Source organism: Pongo abelii, chromosome 3, assembly GCF_028885655.2.
Source record: "Pongo abelii isolate AG06213 chromosome 3, NHGRI_mPonAbe1-v2.0_pri, whole genome shotgun sequence".
NCBI classification, from domain to species: Eukaryota; Metazoa; Chordata; class Mammalia; order Primates; family Hominidae; genus Pongo; species Pongo abelii.
In genome coordinates, this window is record NC_071988.2 from 6,318,441 (window position 1) to 6,333,673 (window position 15,233).

The 15,233-nt window shown below is 49.5% G+C and overlaps 1 protein-coding gene across 2 annotated transcripts in view; it reads left to right on the forward strand.

Moving 5' to 3' along the window:
- PPP2R2C (protein phosphatase 2 regulatory subunit Bgamma) overlaps positions 1 to 15,233 on the forward strand; it is a 247,672-nt gene that overhangs the window by 10,649 nt on the left and 221,790 nt on the right. The window contains exon 2 of one of the 2 annotated variants that reach the window (XM_063723792.1): positions 7,290 to 7,341. The exons of the other annotated variant lie outside the window; for it this stretch is intronic. The gene's annotated coding sequence lies outside the window, so the exon portion shown is untranslated. The remainder of the gene's footprint in view (positions 1 to 7,289; positions 7,342 to 15,233) is intronic. 2 annotated transcript variants of the gene reach the window in all.

A 15,233-nucleotide genomic window follows, 5' to 3' on the forward strand; every position in this document is an offset into this window, starting at 1 on the left:
CAGCCCAGGGGGTAACAGCCTCCTGTCCTTGCCCCTAGTCCCTGGGTGCCCCAAATGCTTCCTTGTTCACTTCCTGTAGGTCACCTCTTTGTTTACTTCTCTTCTGTTGAACTATCTGGGGTGAATTCTGCCTCCAGTGAGACCCCAACATCTATGGAGGCCATTGGAACTGGGGCATGTGTGTGGCCATTCATCCTGAAACTGGCTTTTGCCTCTGCTATTCACATGACATCAGGCAATGGCCCCACCTTCCTGAGCCTTATTGTCAAATTAGGACAATAAAGTCCACTTTTGCAGGATGTTTGTGAGTGTAATGGAAAGAATAATGCCCCCCAAAGATGTCCACGTTCTAATCCCCAGACCTGTGAATGTGTTACCTTACACGGCAAAAGGGAGTTTGCAGATGAGATTAAGTTAAGGCTCTTGAGTTGGGGAGGTTGACCTGGATTATCTGGATAGGCCCAATGTCATCACAGGGAGGTAGGAGGGTCAGAATCAGAGAAGGAGATGGGATGACACAAGCAGAGGAGAGAAAGAGGAAGAGAGGGAGAAGAGAAGAGAGGGAGGAAGAAAGAGGAGAGAAACAGGAAGAGAGGGAGAGAGATTTGAAGATGCTGCGCTGATGGTTTTGAAGATGGAGGGAGGGGGCCACAAGCCAAGGAATGTGGGCACCTCCAGAAGCTGGAAGGTCAAGGAAACGGATCCTCCCCTGGAGCCTCCAGCAGGAACCAGCCCTTCCCACACCTTGACTTTAGCCCAGTGAGGCTGATTTCAGACTTCTGACCTCCAGAACAGTCAGAGAATAAGCTTCTGTTTTTCTAAGCCACTATGGTTGTGGAAATGTGTTACAGCAGCCATAGGAAACTTACACAATGAGAACAAATTAAAAAATTGCAGGCAGACTGCCTGCATTTCAGAGCAGGTGCCATGGTAATGATCACTGCATTTGGGAACAGTGGGCTCAGGTCTCCCCTTGTGGGAAAAGTGGATCTGTAGGCTCAAATGTGTAGCACAGACAGCCCATGCTGTCTTTGCTGGTCCTTTGCTGCCACTTATCTCATCTTCACTCACATCTTTTCCTTCCACTTCCAAAGTCTCTCCACTTTCTCTCCAGTCATCTGTGGCTGCCTAACAAATGATCCCATGATATGCCAGCTGAGAACGGCCATTTCATTGTGTTTCATGGTTTTGAGAGCCAGGAGCTGAGGAAGGGCTCAGCTGGGTGAGTCCTCTGCTGCATGTTGCCTACACTGAGGTCGCTTGTTGGTGTTCAGCTGGAGGATGGACTGGGCTGGGTGGTCCACAGTGGCTTCCTTGTCATTTATTGTGCCTTGGTGGGGACAGCAGAGGCTGAGCTCAGCTAGGACTGTCACCTGAGCCCTGACATGTGGCTTGTCCAGCATGGCAGCCCAGGGTGGTGGGACTCCTTTCATGGTGCTCAAGGCTCCTGGTGCAATGTCCAGGGAACAAGACAGCAGTTATGTGGCCTTTGATGCCCAGCTTTTGATGTCCCAGAGCTTCATTTCTGCTAGACTCTTGGTTGAATGGGTCACAGGCCCACCAGACTCAAGAGGAGGAGGCATAGACCTCATCTCTTGATGGGGGGACTTGTGGCCATACCACAACACTTTACCTCTAGTTTTATTTTCTCCTTTTCCAGCTGGGAGTTTCAGTTACGTTTCTCCCACTGGACTCCTATTGGCTTTGTTCTCCATGCCACGTGTTTGTTCATTCATTCTACAAACATCACCTGAGCACCCACTGCAGGCTGTGGTCTGTGCTGGAAACCCAGAGAGCACATTAGGAGCATGTGACATACATGAGCACTCGTGATATGCCAGGGGCTTTCTAGTTGCCTTCTGAGGCCAAGTAGCCTCCAATCCCCCTGGAAGGCAGGTACATTTCTTATCCCCAGCTTACACATGTGGATACTGCAGCACAAAAGGGGAAGAGGCTCACCTGTGGCTGCTGAGCTAACCTGTGGGAGAGTGGGCTTTGAGCTTGGGCAACCTAACTGGAGAGGCTTGTGCATAACCACCAGGCTCCATGGCCGTGGAGGCGAGGAAGGTATGGCAATTGACCTTCAGGAGGACTCTCTTGCTAGAGAGAGACCAAAACAAAAGTGTTGCTCTAGCTGGGCACTGTGGCTCATGCCTGTAATCCCAGCACTTTGGGATGCTGAGGTGGGAGGATCACTTGAGGTGAGTAATTCAAGATCAGCCTGGGCAACAGTGAGCCCTTATCTCTACAAAATATTAAAGAAAATTAGCTGGGCATGGTGGCATGCACCTGTAGTCCCAGCTACTTTGGAGGCTAAGGCAGAAGTATCCATTGAGCTCAGGAATTTGAGGCTGTGGTGAGCTGTGATCGTGCCAGATGTGGAGCTGTACTCCAGCCTAGGGAACAAACAAGCAAGACTCCATCTCTAAATAAAACAGAGTGTCCCCCTAAGATGCTCTGCAAAATATTGTAGACTGGTTGCCCTGGAGCCTCATGCAGGGAGTGAGGAGGGGCCAGGTCTGTCTCTGCTTCCCAGAGTAGAAGATATTAAGCTAGAAGGATGAGGGGAAAGCATTCCCGGCAGAGGAAACAGCACGTGCTTCGGGTTGGCGTTGTAGGAGCGCATGGCTTGTTAGTGAAGGGTGAAGTTCTGTGCAGCTGGGCGTAGCCTTCCCGGGAGGAAGCAGTGGGAGCTGAGGCTGCAGAGGGTAGTGGGGGTGTCTTGGCAAGGGTCTCATGTGCTGGCCTGAGGGCACTGAGGGGAGGGGGCGGACCTGGTAACTGGGCTGGGGGTTGATTGTGTCTATGCTTTGGGATGTGCCGGCTGGTGGCTGTGAGGAGGGGAGCAGGAAGCTTGAAGGTGGAGAAGGTGGGTTGTCATCCATCTCATTCCACCAGTGGGGGACGGGGAGGCTCAGAGAGGCTGAGTGACTCACCCAAGGTCACGCAGGCAGTGAGCATGGAGGTGAGACTGGGGCCCAGGCCCGTGGGATGAGCCATTGGCTGTCCCCCCACCCCGCTGTGACCTCAGCTGCACCTCGTGCTGCGGTGACAAGGTGACAGGTTAAAAATAAAGCACTGTGGTGCTGCCAGACCTTTATTGGCACAGGGTGAGGGCTGGTTATGTCACTTTAAAGAAATACTTCTCTGCAAGCGTCAGTTGAGCATGTTTCTCCCCAGACATTCACCTGGAAACTGAGTCTCGAGAAATAACGCTAGTTACAGCTGCTGTCCCATAAAGACTGTCAGGGCAGGCTCAATAGTGGCCACCACTGAATAAGTGCCTACTGTCTGCCTATGTGGGAAAGTAGCTCATACCTTAAAGCTCATCCGTGGGCTCCAGCTACTGCCCATGCTGCAGGCGCCTCCCGTTATCCTCCCTAGGGATGAGGAGGGGTTACGTGAGGTCACACAGCCAGCAGGTGTCATCAGAGCCCACTGCTCTCAGGGCTGCAAACCTGTGGCCACTTTACAGGAGCAGGAAGGAGCTGGTGTTATCAGTCTGGCTCTGCGGGTGGAGAAGTGGAGGGTCTTGCCCAGGAAGGCACAGGTGAGGGGCATTTCACTCCTGAGAGCTTCACCTGTGACTGCCTGGGACTCGCTTCCCTGTATCTTTCTCATTATTCAGGTCCCAGCTGAAAAGTCACCTCCTCTGGGAGGCCTCCCCTGACCACCCTCCATCTGGAGTTGTCTGTCACTGGATCCAGGTGCAAAGCCCTGGAATGAAATGAGCCTGGCGTGTTCTGTGGCAGCAAGGAGGCTGGTGTGGCCAGAGCAGAGACTGGGAAGGGTGGGGGTGGAGGTGGAAAAACGACGTGGTCCAATTTCCATTTTTACAGTGTCAGTCTGCCTGCTGTATGGGGCATGGACTTTGTGGGGGGCAAAGTGAGAACCAGGGGATGACTTTGGAGGCTACTGCAGTGTGGGAGTGAGCAATGATGGTGGCTTAGACCAGTGGCTTAGCTCCAGAGGTCTGGACAGGATTAACCAATTTATTCAACAGATATTTACCAGACACCTTGCACGTGGCAGGAACTGAGCCAATGGGGAATCTGTCAGTGAAGGGAGAAACACACAAACATACAAGAGCATATTGGGGTGACAGTACTGCTAAGAGGGAAGGCGGGGAGAGGGCTGCCAAGGGCCAGGCACTATTCATTTAGGGAGGCGGGCAGAAAGAGGTGCGAGGCTCAGATCCCCCTTCAAGAAAGACTTTGCTGTCCAGCCTCAGGGCAGGCAGTTGCTTGACTGTCTCTGGATTTTGGCATCTTCAGGATCTGCCTCTGCCACTGAACCAAGGCCATTCTTTCTAGCAGCTCTCAGCCAATGACTGCCCTCTGGAGGGGTTTCTAGGGCCTGCCCATTTCTGCACACCCCAGGACTCTGGCAGGCAGCCTTTGCCCTGGAGCTTGCTGTCTGTTGGCTGAGAGGGTCAGTTACACTTGCATGGCTGTCGGGAAGCTCTACCTGCCCACACTGGCTCTTCTACCTTTTACCTTTAACAAGTGCGATCTCCCAATAAACCTCTTCACTCCTAACTGACTCAGCATCCAAATACAGGGCTGTTTTCAGGAGTTGCTGCGCTGTCTTTGCATCCACAGATGTCATGCACGAGGGTTCCAGGTGCTCTGCACCTCATCAGCCCTTGTGTCTGTGCTTTCGGATGTGTTGGCTGGTGGTTGTGAGGATGGGAGCAGGAAGCTTGGAGGTGGAGAAGGTGGGTTGTCATCCATCTCATTCCACTAGTGGGGGATGGGGAGGCTCAGAGAGGCTGAGTGTTAGCCATCCTAACAGGTGTGGTTGTGCCCCATTGTGACTTCTTCTTCTTCTTCTTCTTCTTTTTTTTTTTTTAAGACAGAGTCTCGCTCTGTTGCCTAAGCTGGAGTGCAGTGTCATGATCTTGGCTCACTGCAACCTCTGCCTCCCGGGTTCAAGCAGTTCTCCTGCCTCACCCTCTGGAGTAGCTGGGATTACAGGTGCCCACCACCACGCCTGGTTAATTTTTGTACTTTTAATAGAGACGGGGTTTTGCCACGTTGGCCAGGCTGGTCTCGAACTCCTGACCTCAAGTTATCTGCCTACCTTGGCCTCTCAAAGTGCTGGGATTACAGGTGTGAGCTACCGTGCCCGGCCCCATTATGATTTTAATTTGTAATTCCCCCATGGTTAAAAATGTTGAGCATCTTTTTATGTGCTTATTTGAGACTTTTAAAAGTCTCATGGTTTTAGGCTTCACATGTAGGTGTGTGATCTGTTTTGAACCAATTTTTCTCTGAGGTGAGAGGCCTGTGTCCCGTTGTGTTTTTGCATATGGATGCCCAGTTGTTTCAGCACCCCTAGTTGAAAGATCACCCTTTGCACATGCCCCAGGCCCATTGCAGATGCTGAGTCCTTTATCCTGTAGGAGGTCCTGCCTTCTGGGTGTACCTATGCCTTCCCTGTGGTGTCCCTGGGCACTTCCCTCCCGCCCCTCTATTTTCATAATCAGAAATCCGCAGAGCTTTTATTAGATTGAGCCTCAGGCCTGTTTTTCTTGGGAGGAATGCTTGGTTATTGGTGAGGTGGGCTTCCCAGTGCATCCTGCCAGAAGGCGCCCAGTGTCCAGTTTTCCCACGGGTACTGGAGCACAGGGGGACCAGTGGGGTTGGGGGTGAGAATCTGCTATTTCCTTGGTTAGCTTCCTTATCATCCCTTCTTATGGTTTCCCGAGACACTCAGGAAAGTTAGATTAGGGACTCTACTAGATGATTCCAAGGAGCTATTGTTGCTTTGTTAGGTGCGATAATGGCATTTTGGTTATGTAAGGAAGTGCCCATATTTTTAGAGATGCATGCTGAAGTGTAAGGGCGTGATTTTACTTTAAAATCTCCAGTGGAGAAAAAATAGGCAAGAGAAAAAAAGGGAGAGATGAAGCAAGTGTGGCAAAATCTTGATAGTCGTCGAATCTGAGTGACTGCATGTTTTGAAGATGAGTAAATGTTTTAATAGGCCGGGGTCTGGGTTGCACAAGTTTCCCCCAAATGCTCCCCCAACCCCAGGTTATCAGGTGAATGTGAGCCGCTGGGAGCATTTAGTGGCTGCCTGCTACCTGTACTTTGGGGCCATTAGCTGTTGCTCTTCGCATTTCTCTTTCCTCCCCTCTTTCCTTTTCTGCCCTCTTCCATCTTTTGTCTCCACCCTTTTCCAAAAATTCCGGGCTGACCCTCGGCAGAGCCCCCGCTTCACGGCCTGCCCTTCCTCATAAAGACCACCAGAGGGCGCCATGATTTAAGTCTGTCGCTGTTCTTGGTGCTGAAATTCTGAAAGCGGGTGGAGCACAAGATGGGCCCGGGAGCTCCAGAGGGCTTCAGCCCTGTTTTCTGTTCCTTTGAAAACAAACACACCTTTGGGTCTAAGAAATATACGGTTTTATATTTCCAAGATGTGGTCCCCAACCTTTGCATCCATGAGGCTGGAAAGAGAAGGGACGGCTGAGATGCTTAGTGAAGGGTGCAGGCCTGGGAAGGCTTTGTCAGAATCTACCACTCACCAGCTGTGTGGCCCTGGGCTAGTCACTGCACATCCCTGAGCCTTGATTTTTCTCATCTGTTAAATGGGAATGATAACCACGGCTCCTTTAAGAAGTTATTGTGAGGATTAATGAGAAGCTGCAGATTTTAGTAATCTCAAGATACTATTATCCCTATTGCTATGACCACTACTAATACTTTTTTTAAAGCACATGCTGTGTGTCAAGGGCCCCTCCAGTGCACTCCCTCCCAGGTGTGAGGTCAGGAGATGCAACGTCCAGCTCAACCCTGCCTTGCCTGTGATCACCGGTTTGACTCTGGCTGTACTGCAGCCACCCTTGAAACCTTTTGCCTTCCTCTTATGGAAGATCCTGACCATAAACCTGACCTTGCAGGGTTCCCATGGATATGTCTCCAAAGCTCTGAATACAGTGGCCAGTGCACCATTGATGCTAAGTCAGCGATAGCTGCTATTATCATTCTCAGGGCACATCTCGTTTAGCCACGTGTTGATTCTGTGCTTTGTGGGTCCCAATAATTCCATCTCTTCATGCTTCTCTGGAAACTGGCCCCCGCAACCCCCCACCCCCCACCCAGGGAACTGTGGTGCTGGGGCATTGCCTTCCATAGCTTTCTACCTCTATTCCCACAACCCTTTGTAGCTAAATCAACAGTCGATGTTGGTCAGCGAAATACTGATTTTGCTACAATATCTTGCTTGAATCCATGTGATGGCCCTAAGAGAGAAGCAAACGTTGCCTTACTGTGTTTACCTTACAGCTGAAGAAACTGAGGCCCTGAAGAACGAAACTGCCCACCCGAGGTGCCCCAGGTAACAAGAGTCAGGCAGGGAATTGGGGATTCTTAGAAGAGGGTTGCTCAGAGATTCTATAGGAGAAACTGATATCAGAGAGGTGCAGCCGCTGGCTCAGAATTGCTGAGTGCATTTATGTCTGAGCTGGGATGGGAACCAAGTCCCCTGACCTTGGCCCAGAGCCTCTTCCTTGGTGTCTAGTTCTCTGCCTTGAGCCTCATGGGTATCATGGAAAAGAGACTTATGTAAAAGAAACATGCCTGGCTTTATTACACTTGAGACTTAAGACAGTAATTTTTGGTGATTAGTCTTCTGGCATGCCTGGCCCCTCATGGCCTGCACCTTTTAGGCATTTGATTTTGTGCTCACTTGTGACTCTAAAGCACCTTGTTAGTGGAGGTAAATTAACTTATTGATTTTGAGCTCCACTGCTACTATGATAAATTATAACACGATTTGAGTCATTTTGTTGTTTACCTAGGCAGTTGTTGAAATACTGGTGCATTGGTAGAACTTCTGAAATGAATTTTTAACAAATCCCTAAAAACTATGTGAGCTTTTCCAAAATGTCTGGAGGAGGCAATAGGCCTGACTTTTTCAGATCTATGTTCTTTGATTAATAACGTATCTCCTGGTGCTGGTATGGTGAGGGTGAGCCCGGGAGAGCCCCAGGCTGTGGGGCCCCCTTTGAGAATGAGCCTGGCATTAGGCAGCAGGCACTGGAAAAAGCCGTCATCCTTCCTGACACTGCATTTACACTCTTGGGGATTTATCCTGAGGAAACTGTCAAAAAAAATTTAAGAAATCTCGTTCTGCCTAAATTCACTGCAGAATTATTTGACAGTAGGAACAACACAAAATAAACCTGGAATCAACCTCAATGTGCAGTGACAGGGACATTGTTTTCCAATTGTAGCATTGGTTTGCTTCTGGGAGTTTGTGTTAATTTGCTTCTTTGGGGCATCCACACTTGCAGAGCACAGGGAGAAGGGAGTTAGCTGGCCGGCGGTTTTTATTTCAAGGGAAAGACTCTTGCTTACGCTTCCTCCTTTTCTGCCCGAGCAAAGGGGGACACTTTGTGCAAAAAATCACATACCATTTAAGAATGCTTTTGGAGCCGGGTGTGCTGGTTCATTCTTGTAATCCCAGCACGTTGGGAGGCCGAGGCAGGAGGATCACTTGAGGCCAGGAGTTAGAGACCAGCCTGGGCAACATAGTGAGATCCCGTCTCTTAAAAAAAAATTAGCTGGGCATGGTGGCCCACACCTCTAATCCCAGCTACTCGGGAGGCTGAGTTGGGAGGATCACTTGAGCCAAGGAGTTTGGGGCTGCAGTGAGCCATGATCATGCCACTGCACTCCAACCTGGGCAACAACAGAGCAAGACCCTGTCTCTAAAAATAAAAATAATAATGATAATAAACTAGGAAAGCGTTCAGCTACAAGTAGGAGGAAAATTGACTAGAGGGACTTCCGGTAGCTGGAACTGAAAGATAGGGCTGCAAAAACATTTTCACCATAAAAGGCAAGGGGTCTGCCGTCCAGAGCTCATGGCTTGGCTGGGTGAGGCCAACAGGAACCAGGCTCCACTGTCTTCCTGCTCTGCCAAGCTCAGCCTTGGACCAGACCCTCTTTCTTTGAGTCTGGTTCTTGTCCTTCAGTAAACAAATGGGGCCAGGGTGAGGACGGTTGGGTCGGGGGACACTGGGCTTCTTTTTCCCCTCCTTGTGGGCAGTCCACTCTGGGGACTTGAGGGTCTTCCATGGAAGGCAGGTCCTTGGATGAGTGAAGGCTGCTGTATTGACAGCTCTGCTCCGGGGCCGAAAGTCAGAGATGAGATTCCTCATGGGTGTTACGGAGAGCAGACCCATGTAAAAGAAACATGCTCGGCTTTACCACCCCCAATACTGCTTGGGGCAGTATCTTAGGTGTGGGTTTCTTGCTCATGGTCACGAGGTGGCAACTGGATGTCCAGGCCTGGGATGTGAGGTCATAGGTAGCGGGACGGGCAGGGGAAGGGAACCTGTTTCCTGGCACTCCGCGCTCACGCTTTATGTGACAAGCTGGGTGGCCCCTAGCTGCTTCGCCGTCTCCATGTCAACCGCTTGGTTAAGCATGGTTCTCAGGGGTCCCTTGGCCAGCTCTCCTGCTAGCAGCTGACATCAGGGGAGAGGCCTCTGATGCCTTTTCTGGCAGCCAGTGTGCATCAGGGCAGTGGTGCTGGACGCTGCTCCCACAAAGAAGCATCTGGGCTTCTGTTTGGGAGGGGCCTCTGAGCCTTGTGGCCAGCTCCGTGGCATCTCCTCAGTAGGAAAAAAACCTGTGTCCCCAGAGGAGGAATTTGGTCTTTGGGAAAAGACAGACTCATCTGCTGCCCAGGTTGGGGAGAAGATTGGAAGGAGGTGGAGCCTTCCCGGTTGGTTGAAAAGAGGAAAAGCAGAGGCCTCCCCATCTGAATTGCCCTCTGCAGTTTCAAAGCTGGTTCACTAGTGGTGTCTCCTGAGCTTCACCCCACTCCTGGGACGTGGGGGCCAGAGCTACAGCTCACTGTGGGGGCCACGGCGGGCCCAGATGCGAGGCTCTCGGGAACCATGAGAGGGCGTGAGCCTCTGCTCTCCACCTTCCCAGGACAGGTGTGAGAACCGCATCAGCTCCGCCCACACCCACTGAACATCCACTGTGTGCTTTCATTTTTTAGGGGATGCTTTCTAAGAAAGAAACCTGCCTTTGGCCAGGTTAAGAAGTCTTTGTGGTTCTTTTGTAGGTTAAGTAGAGAGACATCAGCAATGCTTCAGAGAGTTAAGCACCTGGCAGGGTGGTGGGCAAACCACCCTCACTAGACAAAACTCCAGAGCTCAAATCTACAAACAGTTTTCTAAAACAAATGTTTTAATAACCATAGCATCCTTTAACAGCATAGTGTGGTCTCAAGATCAATAGTCATCGGGATTATTGTGGATAAACTTCTCCATCTGAAGGAAAGCTTGATGCCTTCTCAGCAAACAGTTCTAGAGGGAAACTTATCTTTAGGACAAGATACAGAATACAATAGACTTTCAATGTCCACCACAGGGTCCAGGGTGTGTAAATATTCCCTTGCCTTCTCTGTAATAGTTTGGCAGAAAGTCCTGGCTGGCCCTGGCTTGGTCTCTCAGGGCAGCTCTGTGGTCTCATTTCTCTGTCACATCTGACCCTGGTTATGTTTTCACCAGCCAGGGCTAAAATAAAGAGTACGGAATGGTCATTTTCTGTTTCCTCCGCACGAAGACAACTTCCTGCTTTGGTCCACTCTCCGGGGTCTGTTAGATCTGCTGTGTTATTCATAATGTATGTAATCCATATGTCTAGCCTAAGCAAAATCACGAAATGAATATCTGTGCACCCACCATCCACACTAAGAGAGAGAATAGAACATTTTAGGATGTTAGAAGCCCCCAGTGGCCCTCCATTGGGCGTTCATCCACTCCACCATCTAAGGCAAGCTGGTCCAACCTGGGGTCTGAGGGCTGCATGTGACCCAGGATGGCTTTGAACGCAGCTCAACACAAATTTGTAAACTTTCTTAAAACATGAGTTTTTTTCTTTTTTCTTTCTTTTTTTTTTTTTTTTTTTTTTTTTTTAGCTCATCAGCCATCGTTAGTGTTAGTCTATTTTATGTGTGGCCCAAGACAATTATCATTATTGTTAGTGTATTTTATATGTGGCTTGCAGAAGCTGAAAGATTGGACACCTCTGTTCTAAGGGAACTGTAACAGCGATTCTCTGGCTTTACCTTAGTTTTGGTGTTGCTACACAATGTATTGGTTAGTGTTGTCTGCATTTGCAATTTACATAAAATCACAGAGCAGGCCTTGCTTTCAGCCATCTAACACTGTGTTTGAAGATTTCTTTCTTCCTTTCCTTCCTTCCTTTCTTCCTTCCGTCCTTCCTTCCTTCTCTCTTTCTTAATTTCTTTCTTTCTTTCTTTTCCTTCCTTTCTTTCTTTCCTTCCTTCCTTCCTTCCTTCCTTCCTTCCTTCCTTCCTTCCTTCTCTTTCTTTTCTTCTTTCTTTTTTTGACACAGTGTTTCTCTCTGTCACCCAGGCTGGAGTGCAGTGGCTCACTGCCGCCTCAACCTCCTGGGCTCAGGTGATCTTCCCAACTCAGCCTCCTGAACAGCTGGGACTACTGGTGCACACCACCATGCCCAGCTAATTAAAAAATTTTTTTTAGTAGAGAAGGGGTCTCACTGTGTTGCCCAGGCTGGTCTCGAACTCCTGAGCTCAAGCGATCCTCCCGCCTCGGCCTCCCAAAGTGCTGGGATTACAGGTGTGAGCCACCGTGCCTGGCCTCTTTATGAAGGCTTCTCACATGATGCCATGTGCTGCTGAAGGTCGCTCATTTCCCTGCTCTGTGGCATTTCATTTTGTAAATATGTCACAGGTGTGTACCTGTTTCACTGCTGATGGGTGTTGGGTGGCTCCTTCTTTTTGGTATTTCAGGAATTTCTGTAGGGCACATGCCCAGGGGCAGACTCAGTGGCCCAGAGAACACGTGTCTGTTCAGCTTTACCAGGTCCTTTCAAACTGTTTTGCAAAGTGGCCCACCAGCTCTGTGCCTTTGCCAAAAACTGGTATTTTTGTTGTTGCTGTTGTTGTTTGTTCGTTTGTTTTGTTTTGAGATGGAATCTTGCTCTGTCGCCCAGGCTGGAGTGCAGTGGCATGATCTCAGCTCACTGCAACCTCTGCCTCCCGAGTTCAAGTGATTCTCCTGCCTCAGCCTCCTGAGTAGCTGGGATTATAGGCATGTGCCACCATGCCCAGCTAATTTTTGTATTTTTAGTAGAGATGGGGTTTTGCCAGGTTGGTCAGGCTGGTCTCGAACTCCTGATCTCATGATCTGCCCACCTCGGCCTCCCAAAGTGCTGGGATTACAGGCGTGAACCACCGCGCCTGGCCTGGTATTTGTTGTTGTTTTTTTTAACCATTGCCATTTTTTTTGGTGACTGTGTTCATTGGCTGCCCTGGTTGGCCCATAGGAGGCAGAGGCTGAGCTGGAATTCAGTGTGTGGGGTGTTGATTAGGAGGTGCTCTTGGGATCCATGCCTGATTGATGAGGGAAGGCAGCAGGATTGGGCAGAGGAAGAGCTGAGCCGAGTTGTAGTCCAGTGACAGCTGTGGCTGACTGTGAGGAGCTCAGGGGCTGCGGTGGTGCATCCACGCCGTCCTGCCTTGGGCCCAGATGGCTGCTTCTTCACGCTTGCCCAGTCACAGGAGGCGAGCCACCCTGCAGGTGTCTGCTGACAGCACCTCGCCTGCTGCAGCAAAGATCCCTCCTTGCGGGGCGTCTGGGTGGCCCCTCTCTGAGTCCACTCTGTTGGCCAAACAGGTTTCTGTTCTTTGAAATGCAGACCTCCCTGCTTTTTTTCCTGTTGAGTTGTCTTCCAAAAATTGATTACAACATTTTTTTCCTTCTAATATATTCTGCACATGAATCCTGAGTTCATACGGGTTGCATATATCTAAGGTTGTGGCTTTTTCACTTAAACTTTACAGTGGAAGCACAAAGTCTGATTTTCTATTTCTTCTCGTGTCAGTGTTGGTGAGCTGTATTTTTCTAGAAATTTATCTGTTTCTTCTAAGTTTTCACAGTAATCTAGCATTATCTTTTTTCTTTTTCATTTCTTTTTTTTTTTTTTTTGAGACAGAGTCTCGCTCTGTCACCCAGGGGGAGTTCAGCGGTGCGATCTTGGCTGACTGCAACCTTTGCCTCCCAGGTTCAAGCAATTCTCCCTGCCTCAGCCTCTCTAGTAGCTGGGATTACAGGTGCCTGCCACCATGCCACCATGCCTGGCTAATTTTTTGTATTTTTAGTAGAGACAAGGTTTCGCCATGTTGGCCAGGCTGGTCTTGAACTCCTGACTTCAGGTGATTCGCCCACTTTGGCCTCCCAAAGTGCTGGGATACAGGCGTGAGCCACCACGCCCAGCCATTCTCGCATTATCTTTTAAATCTCTGTAATGTGTTCTGTCCTGTCAAATTCATTCTTCCTTAGTTAATGTTGTTGGAGGTTTGTTTACTTTATTAATCTTTTTGAAGATGATCGTGAGGTTTGGGGGAGCATCCACTAGGCATAGGACTGGCGTCTGCCTCCAGTGTGGCCTCTGTCTGCGGCATGCCTTGTTTAGTGCAGATCTCCAGGGGTTATCGTTGGGCGACCAGGGACAGTCACAACACCTCTCTGGGCTTCAGTTTGTTCACGTGGTGGCTGGAAGTGAGCACACTGCTCCCTAAGCTCTGTAGAATGTCACTGTCCCTTTTGGAGGGTACCGTGGTCTTTTATTGTGATCACGAGTGCATTTGACTTAGCTCCTGGATAAAGGACAGGAATTTGTCATGAATCCCTTAAAGCACTTGGCAGCTTAGCCCACACTAGGTCTTTGAGAAATATTTGTTAGATGACGGAACCTATGCAGCGAGGGAATCAGTAGCTCAGTCAGCAATTTACGGCCTTCTCAGGGATTCCACTTGGTTCCCCTCCTCCCTTTTTTTAAAGTTAGAAAATGACTCACATGGCTGGGCACAGTGGCTCACACCTGTAATCCCAGCCCTTTGGGAGGCTAAGGTGGGTGGATCACTTGAGGCTAGGAGTTTGAGACCAGCCTGGCCAACTCTACTACAAATACAAAAATTAGCTGGGCGTGATGGCAGGTGTCTGTAATCCCAGCTACTCTGGAGGCTGAGGCACGAGAATTGCTTGACCTGGGAGGCAGAGGTTGCAGAGAGCTGAGATCGCGCCATTGCATTCCAGCCTGGGTGACAGAGTGAGACTCTGTCTCACCAAACAAACAAAAACAAACAAACGAAACAACTCTTGGTCCCCTGCGAGGGTCTGGTCTGGTGAGGGCAGGGTTTTTGAGAATCTGACCACTCTGTCCACCTCTCCTCCAGCACTCCTGTGTCACAGGAAACCTACGTGATGGACAGCAAGCAGAGAGAAACAGATATTAATTAATTAATTAATTAATCTTGACCTGTATTCCAGTAACTCCCAAACGCTGCAACCCTCAGGTGGCAGCTATTTTGGAAAATGGAACACAGGACAATGCTGGTTGCCTTCCCAATATCCATTCTTCCTGGATTTCTGGCTAACAGCCCTGACTTAAATCAGGGGGCTGTGTGCCTAGGTCTGTAATTCAGCAGAGGTGGCATGGGACCAGTTCTAACCAATGGGACATAAGCTGAGATCACTGGGTGGGGCTTTTGGGAAAGATCCTCCACAGAGAATGACTCAGCTGGCCCCTGCTCTTTCCCTTGTTTTCTTCTTGTCTGGATGTGATGACTGGAGCAATGGCAGCCATTTTGTAATCATGAAGTGACTTGAGGACACCATATGCTAAGGATGGAGAAGCAGATAGACAGAAGGGACCTGGAGCCTTAACCACAACACAGAGTTCTGTTCCAGTGCTGGATTGCTGGCCTCTGGCTTTATTTTATAAAAGAGAAAAACCCTACATTTCTTCCTAGCTTTCTAACACAGCTCCTAACTGATACAGGCTGGGAAGCCCAAATGGAGATTTTTGCTTCCTTCCCATGTATCCCCATCAGTCTCTCCCTGACGCACAAGGAAAGGCCAATCTGAGGACACCCATCTTCATGCAGAAACCACGTGTGTGGAGCCCTTATGCACTGTGGTGGGAACGTGAAATGGTGTAGCCACTTTGGAAAGTAGTTTGGCAGTTCCTCAAAAGGTTAAACATAGATTTATCTCATGACCCAGCAATTCTACTCCTAGGCATCTACCAAAGAGAACTGAAGACATACATCCATACAAAAAGGTGCACATGAATGTTCATAGTAGCACTATTCATAGTAGCCAAAAATGAAAACAACCCAAATGTCCATCAACTGATGAATGGGTAAACAAAATATGG